The sequence below is a fragment of the Nicotiana sylvestris genome, chromosome 1 (genome assembly GCF_000393655.2).
Source record: "Nicotiana sylvestris chromosome 1, ASM39365v2, whole genome shotgun sequence".
In the NCBI taxonomy this organism is placed as follows: domain Eukaryota; kingdom Viridiplantae; phylum Streptophyta; class Magnoliopsida; order Solanales; family Solanaceae; genus Nicotiana; species Nicotiana sylvestris.
In genome coordinates, this window is record NC_091057.1 from 33,811,443 (window position 1) to 33,829,961 (window position 18,519).

Below are 18,519 nucleotides of genomic sequence, written 5' to 3' on the forward strand. Positions count from 1 at the left end.
GTTTAAGAATGGAAATTGGGGAGTGCCGGAGTGAGTCAGAAAATCTTGAAAATATCATAGCAGGACTCGAAGCACACTGGGCAAGAAGGACAGAAAAGCGTAACCGGTACCTGCAGCAGATGAAAAGGGATCACGAGCAAACCATTGCCAATTTGAAGAAAAAGGTGGTCACTCTTGAGGACAGAGCAGCTGAGCAAACCCGAACCTTTGAAGCTGAAAATAGACGTTGCCACAAGCTCCTAGCCCAAATGGAAGTAGAAATTCAGCAGTGGCAAAATCAATATCTCCAGGATTCTTGGATTATGACAGCCCGTAATGATCAAATAGAGTGCCTACTCAAAGAAAAGAGGCAAACCAGGGATAAGATTAAGACCATTGCCCATGCCATCATCAGGAGGTGTCTACGATGTGAAAACATGACCAGCATTACCGTTCTCTCGGCAGTGATGATTTATGTCAAGCAGACCGTGTATGAGCTGGAACAACTTGAAAGGGACCTCACACCTAAGACCGCGGCGAGGCCGAACGATGCCCCGCGGGTGCCAATTCTTGAAACTTTAATGTATTTATAGGTCGAGTCTGTATTTTCCATCTTAGCATCTTCTGTCCGTCTTTTCGCATCAGGGTGTATCAGTAGTTGTTGAGTCTGTACTTATTTCAAGTGTTGATTATTTTCCCTTTTTTCAAAAAATGTTAGTTTGTAATAGATTGTTTCAGTAATAAAAAATGTGTGCTTCTTTTACACTCGTTTGTTTTGAACTACGCAATGATCTGATTCACGCGGCATCGTGATACGTAGGCAATCCTCATCGGATCCGGTCACATTTTAACTGCAAATAATGAAAATAACAAAAAACAAATATAATAAATAAAGGGAGCCTAAAGAGAAGCCGGAATGACGCATGTCATCGATGCAAACATGTAGAAATTCACTTAACTGTATAGGTGCATCATGCCCCAACGTGAGATTACCTGTCTGTTATTTGTTTCAAACTAACCATTTGGTTGCTACTAAGTCCAGGTTTTTAGAAAAGGTGGTTTGGTTTGGTGGAGGTCTGGCCTCGCATTCATACTTTACGAGGTCGAAAGGAAGTGTTCAGTTGCCCGTCACTAAGTCGAGAGGGAGTATTCACACTTACTTCACGAGATCAAAGGGAAGTATAGATATGTCTTCCGAAATTCTTTTGCCGACAATTCTTATCTCCGAGGAGAGTTCAATCTCAGCCATCCCAACTCCCGAGTCAGCAACTGCTGAGGAAAACAGAATTTTGCGGCTCCGCATGTTGGAAATGTTGGATGACTAGAATAACGGAAAAGAGCCACCGAGTGTAATCCCTGGATTCCCCGAGTTATTCTCCAGGACAAGTGGGACTTCCAACGTCCCCATAAGCTATACAACTACCCCATTTGGGTACCCGGCCATTTCATCTCACTCTGCTGGATCATCCTCTGATTCTTATCCCCGAATGTCAACAACAGATGTAGCTACGAACATATTCACTGCACCGCCCTGTCCAATCATGGCACAACGCGCAGGCCAAATTTTGACTCGTCCTCATTAACATTTCAAGCACCATCCTTCTCCCTGGAACCAACTCGGTTTACCCCCAGCACTCATCCTCAACAACCTCAACACGAGTTTACGCCTGGGCAAGACCAAAATCCCAAAGCTTTTGAACAAGATGAGATGGCAAAAAGAATGAGGAGCCTCGAGCAGAGTTTGAAAAATATGCAAGGTTTAAGCGGGCAAAAGAGTGTTTCCTATACTGATCTGTGTATGTTCCCACATGTAAATTTGCCATCAGGGTTCAAAACACCAAAGTTTGAAAAGTATGACGGGCACGACGACCCCATTGCTCATCTCAAGAAGTATTGCAACCAATTGCGTGGAGCCGGCGACAAAGAAGAATTGTTGATGGCATACTTCAGAGAAAGCTTGGTAGGAATAGCCTCAGAATGGTATATGGACCAAGACATATCTCGATGGCATATATGGGATGATCTCGCCAGAGATTTTGTAAGACAATTTCAGTATAATATTGACATCGCACCAGACAGAAATTCTTTGTCAAACTTGAAGAAGAAATCCTCAGAAAGTTTCAGAGAATATGCTATTAAATGGCGCGAGCAAGCATCAAAGGTAAAACCTCCCATGGACGAGATAGAAATGGTCACTACTTTCCTCCAGGCTCAAGAATCAGATTACTTCCAAAACATGATGTCAGCCATGGGAAAGCCTTTCACGGAAGCGATTAAGATCGGGGAGATGGTGGAGAATGGTTTGAAAACGGGTAGAATTTTGAGTCAGGCAGCCATAAGGGCAACCTCCCAAGCCATCCAAAGCGGGTCCGGAGGAATGGCAAGAGGGAAGAAAAAGGAAGGGACGTCCATGGCGACATCAGAAGCAAGAGAATATCGTAATCCCAAGCCCCGTTTTCCAGAAAGAACCCCACAACATTACTACCCCCACCAAAATGTGACCTATGCTCCTCAACCCTACATGGTCATGAATACCCAGCCTTATATCCAGCCACCGCAACAAGCCAATCGAGGCCAAGCTCCACCTCCCAGAAATCAGCCTCCTTACCGAAACCACTATAATCCACAACCACCTCAAAATAACTTCCGCCCTCAAGAACCACCCAGAAGACGGACTTTCACACCTATTGGTGAACCGTATTCTACCCTGTTCCCAAAGCTAGTCCAGATGGGTTTCCTACAACCAGTCCCTCAGACAAGGCACAATCCAGCATCACCTGCTACAAAGCCGGTGTCAGGTGTGCTTATCATTCGGGAGCAGAAGGGCATGATACCAATGATTGTTGGACTTTAAGAAGGGTGGTTGAGAACTTGATAGAGCAGGGAAAGATAGTATTGAGGGACGAGGAGGTCCCAAACGTGACCAACGATCCGTTGCCCGCTCACAATAATGGGCCATTGATTGGGATGATCTGTGAGGACAAGGAGTTTGATCCCGCCTTGAAAGCTATAATCACCATTGTCGATGCAGGTAGAAAGCCTAAAGTAGCCCCGAAGCAAGAAAAAGGGGAAAAGAAGACTGTTACTGTCAAGGTTGAGCTCGAAGAGAAGGCCGAGACAAAGACAGTGACGATGGTGCCCGCGAAGAATGAAGTTCTTTACACCCAGAAGACGGACTTTCACACCTATTGGTGAACCGTATTCTACCCTGTTCCCAAAGCTAGTCCAGATGGGTTTCCTGCAACCAGTCCCTCAGACAAGGCACAATCCAGCATCACCTGCTTACAAAACCGGTGTCAGGTGTGCTTATCATTCGGGAGCAGAAGGGCATGATACCAATGATTGTTGGACTTTAAGAAGGGTGGTTGAGAACTTGATAGAGCAGGGAAAGATAGTATTGAGGGACGAGGAGGTCCCAAACGTGACCAACAATCCGTTGCCCGCTCACAATAATGGGCCATTGATTGGGATGATCTGTGAGGACAAAGAGTTTGATCGTGCCTTGAAAGCTATAATCACCATTGTCGATGCAGGTAGAAAGCCTAAAGTAGCCCCAAAGCAAGAAAAAGGGGAAAAGAAGACTGTTACTGTCAAGGTTGAGCTCGAAGAGAAGGCCGAGACAAAGACAGTGACGATAGTGCCCGCGAAGAATGAAGTTCTTTATATTCCACGAGGTCGATCAGAGAAGCCGCAGAGATTCGAAGTCAGAAGGGCAAAACCAATGTACGTACCGAAAGGGGCCTATGTGGTCCGGGGGACAATTAAACCACCTCGGCTGAATGAGCCAGTGGTTATCAGACGCGTACCACAGAAGCCAATGACAGACCCGTCCACAGTACCATGGAACTATCAAAGAACATTGGTTACATACAAAGGCAGGGAAATCACGGGGGAACTTCCAGAGAATACTTTCGTTGGAAGATATTCAGACACTCAAGAGTTAAACAACGCCACACGGAAGCGCTTCCCACCCAAGAAACCTAAAAGCGTTGAAGAAGCGGAAGTTTTCTTCCAAAAGATGAAAATGCCCGACTACAAAGTGGTGGATCAGTTATGCAAGTGCCCTGAGCAAGTGTCTATGCTATCTTTGCTAATGAGGTCGGTCGAACATCAGAAGATCTTGCTCAAAACCCTGAATGAAGCGTATATACCGGCTGAGACTTCAGTTGAACAACTGGAACGAATGACGGAAAGGTTCTTCGCAGTTAATCAGGTTTCTTTTAGCAAGAACGATTTACCTCCGGAGGGAGCGGCTCACAACAAAGCTTTACATCTGACAGTCAAGTGCGAAGACTACTATGTCAAGCGGGTAATGTTGGATGGAGGTTCGGGTGTTGACATTTGCTCGCTCTCTACGCTGCAGAGAATGGAAATTGGGACCGGAAGAATTCGCCCCAATAATGTCTGCGTAAGGGCTTTTGATGGCATCAAGAGGGACACCCTCGGGGAAATAGACTTGGTATTGACTATAGGACCGGTGGAGTTCAAAATAACTTTCCAGGTACTTGATATGGATACGTCTTACAATTTTCTCCTCGTAAGACCTTGGATTCATGCGGCAAGGGCTGTACCTTCCACTCTCCACCAAATGGTAAAGTTTGAATATGAAGATCAGGAAATTGTGGTCCACGGAGAAGACGAACAATCTATTTATCGGGACCCATCCATCCCATATCTTGAAGCAGGGGAAGGGAGTGAGCACACAGTTTATCAGGCTTTCTAAGTTGTATTGGCAGAGCAGTATGAAGAAGGAAGACCTTTCCCCCAACCTTTCCTGTCCAATGCCTCAATCATGGTGGCTAAAGAAATGATCCAACATGGATTCAGACCAGGGAAAGGGTTTGGACGAACGCTGCAAGGAATAACGGAACCCATCACCTTGCCTTCCACTAAGAAACTTTTTGGGATAGGTTTTCAACCCACTCTGAAAGATGAAGAGTGGGCAAAGAAGAGGAAAAATGAGGGTTGGAAACTGCCTCGACCATTGCCACATTTATACGAGACTTTCGCCGGACCAAAATACATTGAAGAAGAAGACGACGAGGCTTTTACGGCCGAAGAGATCGAAGAGATATGTGGGGCAATGAGAGGAATGCTCTACGAAACTCACATGGTTCAACCGGGAGAAGGCACAAGCACCGCTGAGATGCTATATGTGGGGCAAAATGCTAAGCTTCAGAATTGGGAGGCCACGCCATTCCCAACTAGGCAGGAGTCCGGGTAGATCTGTCCTGCCACCTTTCCTGCATCACGAGTTATCCCAGGATGTAACTCGGATGTTTTTCTTTAGTTTCCTATTTTGATTTCCTGAATTATAAACCTTGTTATCTTCCCAATTCCAAGGAATAAAATCAGTATTTCCTCTTTTTTTTTCCTTTATTCTGATTTTTGCTATTTTTCCTTTATCTTTTCCTTTCAGTTATAATAATGCGGCTTTAAATAATATAACATGCTTGCGGACTTCACGCACATATCCCAACGAGCTGTTTATTTGTGAAATAATGAACCAAGAACCAGAATATGACGAAGAAGAGGCTTTTAGGGAAATAAATCGAGAATTGGAACACTTTGAGAATAAACCTAAGCCGAATTTGAATGACACTGAACCGGTTAATTTGGGAACTCCTGAAGAAATCCGAGAGACCAAAATAAGTATTCACACGGACGAGAAAATGCGAGACGCGATAATTCAACTCCTTTTTGAATTTAAAGATGTGTTTGCTTGGTCATACGATGACATGCCGGGATTAGGTGTTGATCTAGTGGTGCATAAATTACCAATTTACCCTGATTGTCCTCCAGTTCAACAGAAGCAGAGAAATTTCAAGACCGATGTCATTGATAAGATCAAAGAAAAAATCACCAAGCAGTTGAAAATAGGAGTAATCCGGGTAGTCCAGTACACTACGTGGTTGGCGAATGTAGTTCCAGTACCGAAGAAAGATAGGAAGACTCGGGTATGTATGGATTATCGAGATTTGAATAGGGTGAGTCCCAAATACAATTTCCCCTTGCCTAACATCCACATCCTCGTTGATAATTGTGCCAAACATGAGATACAGTCTTTCGTAGATTGTTACGCTGGATATCATCAGGTGTTGATGGATGAAGAAGATGCCGAGAAAACCGCCTTCACTACACCTTGGGGTACTTACTATTATCGGGTTATGCCATTCGGTTTGAAGAATGCCGGGGCAACTTACATGAGAGCCATGACTGCCATTTTTCATGATATGATGCATCAAGAGATAGAGGTGTATGTAGACGACGTGATAGTCAAGTCCAGGACTCAGGATGATCATGTCCAAGACTTGAGGAAATTCTTCGAGAGGCTGAGAAAGTACGACCTGAAGCTGAATACGGCTAAATGCGCCTTCGGAGTCCCATCGGGCAAGCTTTTGGGTTTCATAGTAAGCAGGAGAGGCATCGAGTTAGATCCAACAAAGATAAAATCTATCCGAGATCTACCTCCTCCAAGAACGAAGAAAGACGTGATGAGTCTATTAGGCAGGTTAAACTATATCAGTCGATTCATTGCCCAGCTAACTAGCACATGTGAGCTCATATTCAAGCTATTGAGGAAGGATGCAACAATCAAGTGGACGACTGAGTGTCAAGAAGCTTTTGACAAAATCAAAGAATATCTTTCAAATCCTCCAGTTTTGGTCCCGCCAGAACCAGAGAGACCCCTGTTCTTGTATCTGACAGTCTTGGAAAATTCTTTCGGTTGTGTCCTCGGGCAACATGACATAACCGGAAAGAAAGAGCAGGCAATCTATTACTTAAGCAAGAAATTCACCAGCTATGAGGCCAAGTACATTTTGTTGGAAAGAACGTGTTGTGCTTTGACGTGGGTCGCTAAAAAATTGAGACATTATCTCCAAGCTCATACTACTTACCTCATAACCAGTTTGGATCCGTTGAAGTACATATTTCAGAAACCAATGCCTACTGGCAGACTAGCCAAGTGGCAAATCTTACTTACTGAATTCGACATAGTCTATGTCACTCGCACGACAATGAAAGCCCAGGCATTAGCGGATCATTTGGCCGAGAACCCGGTTGATGAGGAATACCAACCATTGAGTACTTATTTTCTAGATGAAGAAATAAACACCATAGGAGTAGTCTCGGAAAACGCTCATGCTTGGAAAATGTTCTTTGATGGGGCCGTAAACGCCAAAGGTGTAGGAATTGGGGCAATTTTGATCTCATCCACTGGTCAGCACTATCCTGCTACAGCTAGGCTTCGTTTCTTTTGCACGAACAATACAGCTGAATATGAAGCCTGCATCATGGGCATGAATATGGCGATCGATCAGGATGTTGAAGATTTGTTGATTATGGGGGATTCTGACCTGATTATCCAGCAAGACCAAGGTGAATGGGAAACTCGAGATGTCAAGTTTATTCCTTACCGACAGCACATGGAGGATCTCGGCAAGCGATTCAAATCAATAAAGTTCAGGTATATCCCGTGGTGTCACAATGAACTAGCGGATGCACTTGACACCTTACCTTCAATGTTACCTTACCCAGGTAACACCCACATCGATCCCTTGGAAATCCAAATCAGGGAAAGACACGGTTACTGTAATGTAAACGAGGCAGGATCATGTACCCAGCTATGGTACCATGATATCAAGAGGTTCTTGAAGACACAAGAATACCCCGAACATGCTACTGGAGATCAAAAGAGAACTATTAGGCGGCATGCAAGTGGTTTCTTTTTAAGTGGCGAGGTATTGTATAAAAGAACCCCGGATCTCAACTTGTTAATATGTGTTGACGCCGAGGAGGCGGGAAGAATCATGCATGAGGTACACGTGGGGGTATGCGGGCCCCACATGAACGGGTACGTTTTAGCAAAGAAAATCCTTCGAGCGGGTTATTATTGGATGACCATGGAGAAGGACTGTTTCAGTTTCGTCCGGAAATGTCATCAGTGCCAAGTACATGGAGATTTAATTCATGCACCTCCAATAGAGCTACATCCCATGTCTGTACCTTGGCCATTTGTTGCTTGGGGCATGGACATCATTGGGCCAATTGAGCCAAAAGCCTCGAATGGACACTGATTCATATTGGTCGCTATCGACTACTTCACAAAATGGGTCGAGGCTGTCACTCTCAAATCGGTCACTAAGAAGGCCGTGGTGGATTTTGTACATTCAAATCTTATCTGTCGTTTTGGTATTCCCGCAACTATCATCACAGATAACGCGGCAAACCTGAATAGTCACTTGATGGAGGATGTATGCGAACAGTTCAAAATAACGCATAGGAACTCCACTCCTTATCGGCCCAAGGCCAATGGAGCTGTTGAAGCAGCAAACAAAAACATCAAGAAGATTTTGAGGAAGACGATCCAGAGTTCCAGACAATGGCATGAACAGTTACCTTTTGCTTTGCTAGGATATCGCACTACAGTGTGCACGTCAGTAGGCGCAACCCCATACTTGTTAGTTTATGGGACCGAGGTTGTGATACCGGCAGAGGTAGAAATTCCTTCGCTCTGAACCATTGTTAAAGCAGAAATTGAAGATAGCAAGTGGGTTAAGACTCGATTGGAGCAGTTGACTTTGATTGACGAGAAATGAATGGTCGCGGTTTGTCATGGGCAGTTGTACCAACAACGAATGGCCCGTGCTTACAACAAGAAAGTACGACCCAAGAATTTTGAAGTAGGTTAACTGGTATTAAGGCGCATTCTGCCACATCACCAGGAAGCAAAAGAAAATTTTGCTCCTAATTGGAAAGGCCCATACATCATCAGGAAGATATTGCCAAGAGGAGCTTTGTATCTGGGTGATATTGAAGGAAATGATCCTGAGACAGCGGTGAATGCGGATGCAGTCAAAAGGAACTATGTCTGAGTTTACTTCGGTGATGTCTTGGAACATTTGAGATGATGAAGGTTTTATTCCCACTACCCAAACACTATCAACTCTCTTTACAAGTCCTTTGAGCCGGTTACATTTCTTTGGCTACCTTCTTAAAAAAACCAACATTGATTGAGCATGAACTACGTCTGACTTGATTCCGAAAGGATACGTAGGCAGCCTCTCTCTAGGGTTCAGTCACACCAAAAATAAAATCCAATTTACCTTGAAGTCGAAACTGGGGCCCACCAGATGGTTCCGAATTGGTAATTTCATCCACAATTCCTTTTTACCAAAAAACCAAGTACAAGTCCTTCAGATCAATTGCCAAAGGCGGGGGAAACCAAGAGATATCATTGTTGGAAGCCGATACATTCTAAAATTGAGAGAAATAAAATGAGAGAGTCTTGTCGGTGAAAACCTTCGGGCACCATAAGGCGATGGGAGTAGAGAAATCGAAAATGAGAGAGCTTGTTTAGTTAAAACCCGCAAAGAGTGCTATCAGGCGACAATGAGAAGAGAAATGAGAGAGGTTGACTAGCGAAAACCCGCCAAGTGCGCTGTCAGCCAAAAAGAGGATTCTACCTCAGAAAGTTCTTGCAAGGTTCCCTGGTTCGGAAACATAGATCCGTTTTGGTTCATGAGGAAATGCAAGTTCATGAGGGTCGGGCATCCAGTCCAAAAAGGATGTCATGTCAATTTAAAGTCAGCATGTTGCCTCAGATAAGTCTTTCTTGTCCCAAAAGGGTCACTTCTCTTTTAAAATTCGCTTCTCCGCTCTTTGTTTTACCTTTCCTTGAATCCCTTTCGTTTTAACCTTAAATTCCAAAATATGTTGGAAAGAAAAGGTGGCAGGACCGGTTTCACGGAGCTCCGTTTAGTAAGAAGTGAAGAAAATACCCCGCTTCAGTGGTACGTCAGTCCAATCCCGACTGATCATGATGTTGATTGCTTTCGAAGTAAAGATACACACAAAAAAAAAATCCCCAAAGAGTCTCCCTTTGTAAAAATCCCCAACGATTCTCCCCTTGTAAAAATCCCCAAAGAGTCTGCCCCAGTAAAAATCCCCACTAAGTCTGCCTCAGTAAAAATCCCCAAGCAGAATGAGATGAAAGAACCAAAGCCTTACACGGGCAAATCATCACAAAATCCGAAAATGCGAGTCTGATCAGTTTAAAAGGGGGTCTCCTGTGAATCCAATCAATGGCAGAGTTTCTCAACAGGAATGAGGCCGGGACCAAGCAATTGGAACAATCAAGGCCACCAAACCAACCACCATTTTCAAACTGACAATTGTTCTTTGTTTGGAAAATTGAAACATGTGCGATCCAAAGCAACCGTGCAAGAAGCAGGTGTCGCCCAAAAGTAAAAGAAATGCGTGAATGCAAGAAACAACTTTGCAATAAGGAATCAACCCAAAAGGGAAGTTTCCCCAAATTCTCTCCTACATTTTACTAAAAAAAATGAAAAACAATAATAATAATTAAAAAAAAAACAAAAAGGGAAGTAAGAAGAAAATTCAAAAAAAGAGGGTTAGTTAGAATTCCCAATATTTCCTTTTAGCCGACATTAGGGCTCCAATCCCTGAGTTGAGCGTTTTTCCTTTAGCCGACATTAGGGTTCCAATCCCTGAGTTGAGCGATTTTCTGTTAAGCCAGCATTAGGGCTCCAATCCCTGAGTTGAGCGTTTTTCCTTTTAGCCAACATTAGGGATCCAATCCCTGAGTTGAGCGATTTTCCTTTAGCCAGCATTAGGGCTCCAATCCCTGAGTTGAGCATTTTTCCTATTAAGCCAGCATTAGGGCTCCAATCCCTGAGTTGATCGTTTTTCCTTTAGCCAGCATTAGGGCTCCAACCCCTGAGTTGAGCGTTTTTCCTTTAGCCGACATTAGGGCTTCAATCCCTGAGTTGAGCGATTTTCTGTTAAGCCAGCATTAGGGCTCCAATCCCTGAGTTGAGCGTGTTTCCTTTAGCCAGCATTAGGGCTCCAACCCCTGAGTTGAGCGTTTTTCCTTTAGCCGACATTAGGGCTTCAATCCCTGAGTTGAGCGTTTTCTCTGTTAAGCCAGCATTAGGGCTCCAATCCCTGAGTTGAGCGTTTTTTCCTTTAAGCCGACATTAGGGCTCCAATCCCTGAGTTGAGCAATATTTTTTAGCCTACTTTAGTGCTCCAATCCATGAGTTGAGCAATTTCCCTTCAACCGACATTAGGGCGCCAATCCCTGAGTTAAGCGATTTTTCCTTTAGCCAGCATTAGGGCTCCAATCCCTGAGTTGAGCGTTTTTCCTTTAGCCGACATTAGGGCTCCAATCCCTGAGTTGAGCGTTTTTCCTTTAGCCAACATTAGGGCTCCAATCCCTGAGTTGAGCAATTTGCTTTTAGCCGACATTAAGGCTCCAATCCCTGAGTTGAGCGATTTTCATTTAGCCGACATTAGGGCTCCAATCCCTGAGTTGAGCATTTTTCCTTTAGCCAGCATTAGGGCTCCAATCCCTGAGTTGAGCGTTTCTTCCTGTTAGCCGACATTAGGGCTTCAATCCCTGAGTTGAGCGTTTTTCCTGTTAGCCGACATTAGGGCTCCAATCCCTGAGTTGAGCGTTTTTCCTGTTAGGCGGCATTAGGGCTCCAATCCCTGAGTTGAGCGTTTTTCCTTTAGCTGACATTAAGGCTCCAATCCCTGAGTTGAGCGATTTTCCTTTTAGCCAACATTAGGGCTCCAATCCCTGAGTTGAGCGATTTTTCCTTTAGCCGACATTAGGGCTCCAATCCCTAAGTCGAACGGTTTTTCTTTTTTAGCCAACATTAGGGCTCTAATCCCTAAGTTGCGCGTTTTTACCTTTTGCGACATTAGGGTTCCAATCCCTGAGTTGCGCCTTTTAGACTTGAGGTTTCCAATCCCCTCATCAATTCTGTAAATTTTCATGGCAATTAACTCATGAAATTTTCCTAGTGAAACTGGGGCAGAAAATTTCGTTCGTTTGTTTTGTTGTCTCAGCAGGTCTGACCTCGAGGCGCATGGATCGAGACGACCTACGGGATGAGTCTTAATCCAGAATAAAGAAAAGAAGAAAAGAACAAAAAGAAGATGTTCCCAAATATTGGAACAAACAAAGGGCTGGTTGCTCAAAATTTGATTAAATTCCCGAGCTCCGCCAATCCTGTTTCACTCAATACTGCAGAAATAAATAAGCGCCTACAACTTGCGAACATCAAGATTCGGATCGAAGTCTACAAACAGAATTAGCTAAGACCCAAGATCAAGTTGCAAAAGAATTATAGATAGGAATCTTGTAACTAGTGGTTGGCAGGCATAAGTAGTTAGCTCATTTTCAATTTTCTTTGGTTGTAATAAGGAGGTCGGTAAAGCAGTAGTGGCAACAGCAACAGCAGTAACAGCAAGCATTGCAATCCCATGGTAGTCCCAGCTACCAAAATTTCCCAAACTACATTGACCTGATTCCTGTTTAGCCCAGGATATGTAGGAAATCTTTGAAGCAAAGATTCGGTCAAATCTTCCAAAAATATGCTTCACACTGAGTAGTCCAACGGGCAAAAATCGCTCATATCCGCTCACTTTATCTTTGCATGAAAACCTCGCATGTTTTCGTGCAAAGAGGGGCAGCTGTGAGCACATGATTTTTGTTTACACGACAATTACTCCAAAAGAAATCGAAAAAATAAAACAAATGGTCTTGTGGTACAATATTTTGGAATTTTCGTGGCATTTGTGGTAGTTATTTGTAGTTTTGTCTGTGATTGTTTAGTTTTATCAAATAAAAATACAAAAAATATATGTGACGTGTAAGTTTAGGATATCTTTCTACTATTAGGAATTAATCAAACCATAATTTGGTTTTAAAAGGAAAAATCACAAAAAAAATATGCATTTTTTATTCTATTTGTTGTCATCGTTGATTTTATTTTAATTAAATGTTTAAAGTGTGTGATAATTGTTGTTAAGTGTTAATTAATATTTGTGTAGTTTTATTTTGATTTTACAATTTAATTAGTAATTGTGTTTAAATTAGAAATTAAAAGAGGGAAAAAGAAAGGAGTTCAAAATTGAAGAAATTCGGATTTGGGCTTAAATTTGAGACCCAGAATCAGGCCCAATTCATTTCATGACCCAGTCCGGTTCCCTGATCTCTATGGCCTCACCAAACGACGTCGTTTAATGCCTATCAGATCTGGACCGTTGATCAAACATATCTAACAGTCCAATTCAACCCCCATTTTAAACCAAACGACGCCGTATAAGGATATTCAATCGGAGCCTTTCATCCCTTCCAATCTAACGGCTCCCAAGCTTTCCCCAGATACCCGACCCACTGATACCCGGATTGACCCATCCCCAACATTAAACAAAATGACGTCGTCTCTTTAAGTTGAGAGATCAAGGCCATTGATCATCAATGATCCAACGACCAAAATTCAACCCCCCGTCCCGTATATAAGCCTTCCCCTCTCACCCCCGCGCCCTAAGCCAGACCCCCCCTCCCTCGTATTTGTCTCTTTCAGAGACTGAACCCAAACACCCTTAGAACCCTAGTGCCGCCCCTCCATTCCCCCACCTGAAACCCGACGGCAACGATGTCGGTGACCACCAAACTAACACCCCTGGTGCACCTCGACCCCCTGGACACGGATTTACAAACCGTTGGTCTTGAATCTTCCTCCATCGTCTCGAATCTTCATTTGAAGATTCGAGTCGGACCCCAACCTATGCCAAACCCCTCCAAATCTAACCAGAAAACCCCGAGTCCCAAATCAGCCCTAAAACCCTAGAAATCCAGAATCTGAGGGTTTTGTCCAATTAAACGAGAGGATTGGGGTCTAATAGACCTTAATCGAAGTGTTCTTAGTTGAGAACACTTCGATTAAAGTCCGTTCAACACCAAAAGAGGTTCGATTCAAAATCTGAGACAGGGTCGTCTGATTTTCAATTCTTTAAGGTATTTCTTTTTCTTTTCCTTGTCAGTTCCATGTTGTTTGTTTTGTTAATGTTTGTTCATGTGTTTAAATATCAGTTCGATTTGTTTTCATTTTGTGTCGACTATTCTGTCCATCTCACCCAGATCTTTATTTGGTCGAATTTGTTTCTGTGTGTTTATTGTGTGCAATTACAGTTTGTGTAATCGAGTTGAATAAGTTCTGTCGATCAGTTAAGTTTTCCAAATCCCCGTGCCTATCAACATAAAATCATATCTGTACCTGTTCAAGTTTGGTTATCTGCTATTGATTGTGCGTGTTGTAATTCACATAGTTGATTCGATATATGTCATCGATTAGTTTCAGCTTTGAATGGTAATAATTTTACGCACGTTGTTTGATTTCTGCTGAAGCGTTTGTTTGAATCCAATTACGAATTGAGTATAGCTGCTTATAGTTTGTCAGTTTGAATCAAGAACCACTTAAAGATTGGTTATAGCTGCAATTTTAATGAAAATTTCAGAGCTTAAGTTAAGTGGACTGCCAGTTGAGTATGGGTGAACCATTAGAATAATCTATATTGCAAATACACCTTGGCTGACATCTTTAAAGATGGGAAGTCAGATGTAGGATGAGTTTTAATAATAAAAGGCTAAAAATGCACATGAGAATAGTAGTGGAACCTGCTGTACAGTAGGATATCCACTGCATTTTTGAATTTCAGCAGATTTAAAATAGAAAAAACCCCATGCCTAGACAATCCTAAGTGGAAATGACAGCCATTAGGAGTTGTTTTTCAAGCCTTGGGCAGCCTGTCTTTGAGGGAGGTTCTTCCCTTCTATAGGGATATAAAAGGAGACCAAGAGTTTTCAGAAAGCGGGATCAATCAAAAAATAGAGAGGGGGATTGGAAAAGAAACCAGAAAACAGACAGAAGAGTTTAAAAACATAACTGAAGTGGGGGACCAAGAGTTTAAAATCAGAAAAAGAGAGAATTTTCGAGGACTTTAGTGTCTTAAAGCTAGGTTTTCACAACAAAGAGCTTCAGTTTGTTTTCTGCTCAAATATTCAAAGAATCAGAAATCACTGTTTTATTGCCTCTGCCTGTGATCTTTTGGTACTGCTAGGCTTTCATTTAGCAGCTTGTTTTGCCTGCTGATTTTTTGAGCACTGTTTCTTCAAGCTACGACCTTTTTTTTTGCTTGGTTTAATCTGTTCTTGAGATTTCTGCAATTGTCACTACTGGTTTTATTGGTTCTGCTGTGTTGTCGAACATATTGTTGTTGTGTGTATGCTACTACTGCTCCTGCTGACCCCTTTCTCTTCTTGTGTCCAATATCCAGGTACACACTTAAATTTCACACTGATGTAATAGTAACAATGGATATGAAATGAAAGACGCGAAGAATTTTCAATCATTTGGTGTTGTACCTATAGTCTTATAAAGTATTAGTAGATTTGTGTAATTCTTTAGGTTGTAACTCAACAGGAAAATACATTAGGTAGTTTTGTATTTAATTGAAACTTAGTTTTTTAAGTATTGTGGTTTATAGTTGTTTAGTTGTATGTATGATATAATTATGTAATTTGTGGAATGCACGAGTAGTTGGTATATCGATAACTAGACTTCATCTTTAGTTATATTTTGTATGTATAGGGCAGACTGCTTCTAACCTTGCCAAACACAATATAGCTTTTAATCATTTGAATTGACTTTGTCAAAAATCAGATTCCATTAGGTAGTTTATAGGACAATGATCGAATCCCATTAGTAGCATCCTCTATTAGTTAATTCCATTAATCTCACAAAATAAGTTAGTTTAAATTCAACTTGAAGAATGTTTAGCGTGAGTTTAGCATTTTATTAATCTTGTATGCAATTTTCTTTATTAATTTGAAAGCATGTTCGCTCATGGAATAAGGCATGAAACAATTCTCCGTCTCATAAAAAATTAATCTGATAATTAATAAGAGGCCGGAGCTGGCCAAGCATGTAATTTAATTAGCGTATATTTTCTTTCTTTCATTTTTAGAGACGAACATAATAGAAAATATAGTCGCTGTAGGTTTACCCTTTCAAAAAATGAGACGAGCCTCGCCAAATAAAAACGCAAATTGCGGGGCCCTCAATAATTGGTCATAATAAAATACTTAGAATTCGGGATGGACTGTTTAGTGAATTTCACTGCCTTCCCCCAAGATAATAACGCGTTAGACTCTTTAGGCGCGACTTAATTAAATTACATTCTTAAATTCGGGTGCGCATTTATGTGACCCAAATCCAAATCTCAACGGAGTTGGAATATATTAACAACCACGGGCGCATTGATTGTGACGTGGTTCGAAATGCATTTCCACGACGTTGCAATTCTAAAAAAAAATAATAAAAGCGGTTTAAACTTAATAAAAGCACACAAGTTATAACATGTATTAAAATCAGATATTTAGCCATTATAACAATTTAAGCGACCGTGCTAGAACCACGGGATTCGGGGATGCCTAACACCTTCCCTCGGGTCAACAAAATTCCTTACTTAGAATTTCTGGTTTGCAGACTTCATTTGGAAAGTCGAATATTTTCCTCGAATTGGGATTCAAGATAAACCGGTGACTTGGGACACCAAAAGCCAAACCTTTCCCAAGTGGCGACTCTGAATAAAAATAAATAATCCCATTTCGAATATTGTCACTTAAATTGGAAAAACTCCCTCGCGCATTTACCCCTCGGGGTGGGCACGCAAAAAGGAGGTGTGACAACGAACATTTGACTTTCAGGACCTATCCACAGTAACTCTGACACAGACATGCAATGCAGTTGTGACAAGACCCATGGCTCAAAAGATGTCTGACCTAGGTAGCTTCACTATTCCGTGCACTATTGGGAGTTATGCCTTTGCAAAGGCATTATGTGACTTAAGAGCCAGCATAAACTTGATGCCTCTGGCCATATATACCAAACTGGGCATTGGCAGAGCTAGACCGACTTCGATGCTTCTGCAACTGGCTGACCGCACGGTTAAAGGCCGACAGGGATTCTTGATGATGTGTTGGTACAAGTGGGGATGTTTATATTCCTTGCAAACTTTGTTATTTTTGATTGCCAGGTAGATGAGGAGATACCCATCATTCTGGGGAGGCCATTCTTAGCCACTGGGAGAGCATTGATCGATTGTGAAACTGGGGAATTAAAAATGAGGTTGAACGATGAAGAAGTTATATTCAACGTTCAACAATCAATGAGGAGACCGAGTGAAATATGCTAATTGCTCCATAGTGGAGGCAGTGGATATGATACTGCATGAAGATGATGAAACCCTGACTGCTAAAGATCCATTGGGGGTTTGCTTGACCAATTTAGAGGAGGTGGATGGTGAAGGGTTGGCAGAGTGGGTCATGGCACTCGAAGGCCAAGGATTCTAGAAGAGGAAACCTCAGTTCGAGTCCCTTGAGTTATAAATGAGGGCTACACCACCGGCAAAACCATTAGTAGAGGAACCACCCAAACTGGTGTTGAAACCGCTCCCAGCTCACCTCAGGTACATTTTCTTAGGGCTGATTCTACTTTACCTGTTATTATATCATCCGATTTGCTAGATGTGCAGGTAGAACAACTCCTAAAGGTGCTACAAGAATGTAAGACTGCCATTAGTTAGACCATGGCGGACATAAAGGGTATCATCCTAGCTTTTTGTATGCACAAGATTCTCTTGGAAGAAGGGCACAAACCTTCTAGAGAACATCAAAAAAGAAGGCTGAACCCAAATATGAAAGAGGTGGTGAAGAAGGAAGTGATCAAATGGTTATATGCGGGTATCATCTTCCCCATCTCTGACAGAAATTGGGTTAGCCCTGTTCAATGTGTGCCGAAAGAGGGAGGAATACCGGTCATACAAAACGAGAATAACGAGTTGATCTCAACTCGTATAGTCATGGGATGGCGGATTTGCATGGATTACCGGAAATTAAATACAGCCACCCGGAAGGACCATTTTCCCTTGCCATTCATTGACCAAATATTGGACAGGTTGGCTGGGCGATCTCACTTCTATTTCTTGGATAGATATTCGGGTACAATCAGATCTCAATAGCCCCCGAAGACAGAGAGAAAACATCATTGACCTGTCCATATGGCATCTTTGCTTTTCGGAGAATGCCTTTTGGGCTTTGTAATGCACCGGCAACATTTCAATGGTGCATGTTAGCCATTTTCACGTACATGGTGGAGGACATTATTGAGGTATTTATGGATGATTTCTCTGTGGTGGGGGATTCATTCGAGGACTGTCTTCACAACTTAAAAAGAGTGCTCAGAAGATGTGTGGAGACAAATTTAGTGCTGAATTGGGAAAAGTGCCATTTTATGGTACAAGAAGGGATAGTCTTGGGGCACCGAGTGTCCAGTAAGGGAATCGAGGTTGACCATTCTAAGGTTGACGTGATTGAGAAGTTGTCACCGCCTACTTCAGTCAAGGCAGTGAGAAGTTTCCTTGGGCACGTCGGGTTCTATAGACAATTCATAAAAGATTTCTAACCTTTTATGCAAACTCCTTGAAAAGGATCAGCCCTTTGTGTTTTCTAATGATTGCAGGTTGGCATTTGAGGAGCTGAAGAAGAGATTGGTGACTGCACCCATCATTGTTGCACCCAACTAGGAACAACCGTTCGAGCTCATGTGCGACGCAAGTGACTATGCTATAGTAGTAGTCTTGGGGCAACGAAAGGATAAACTG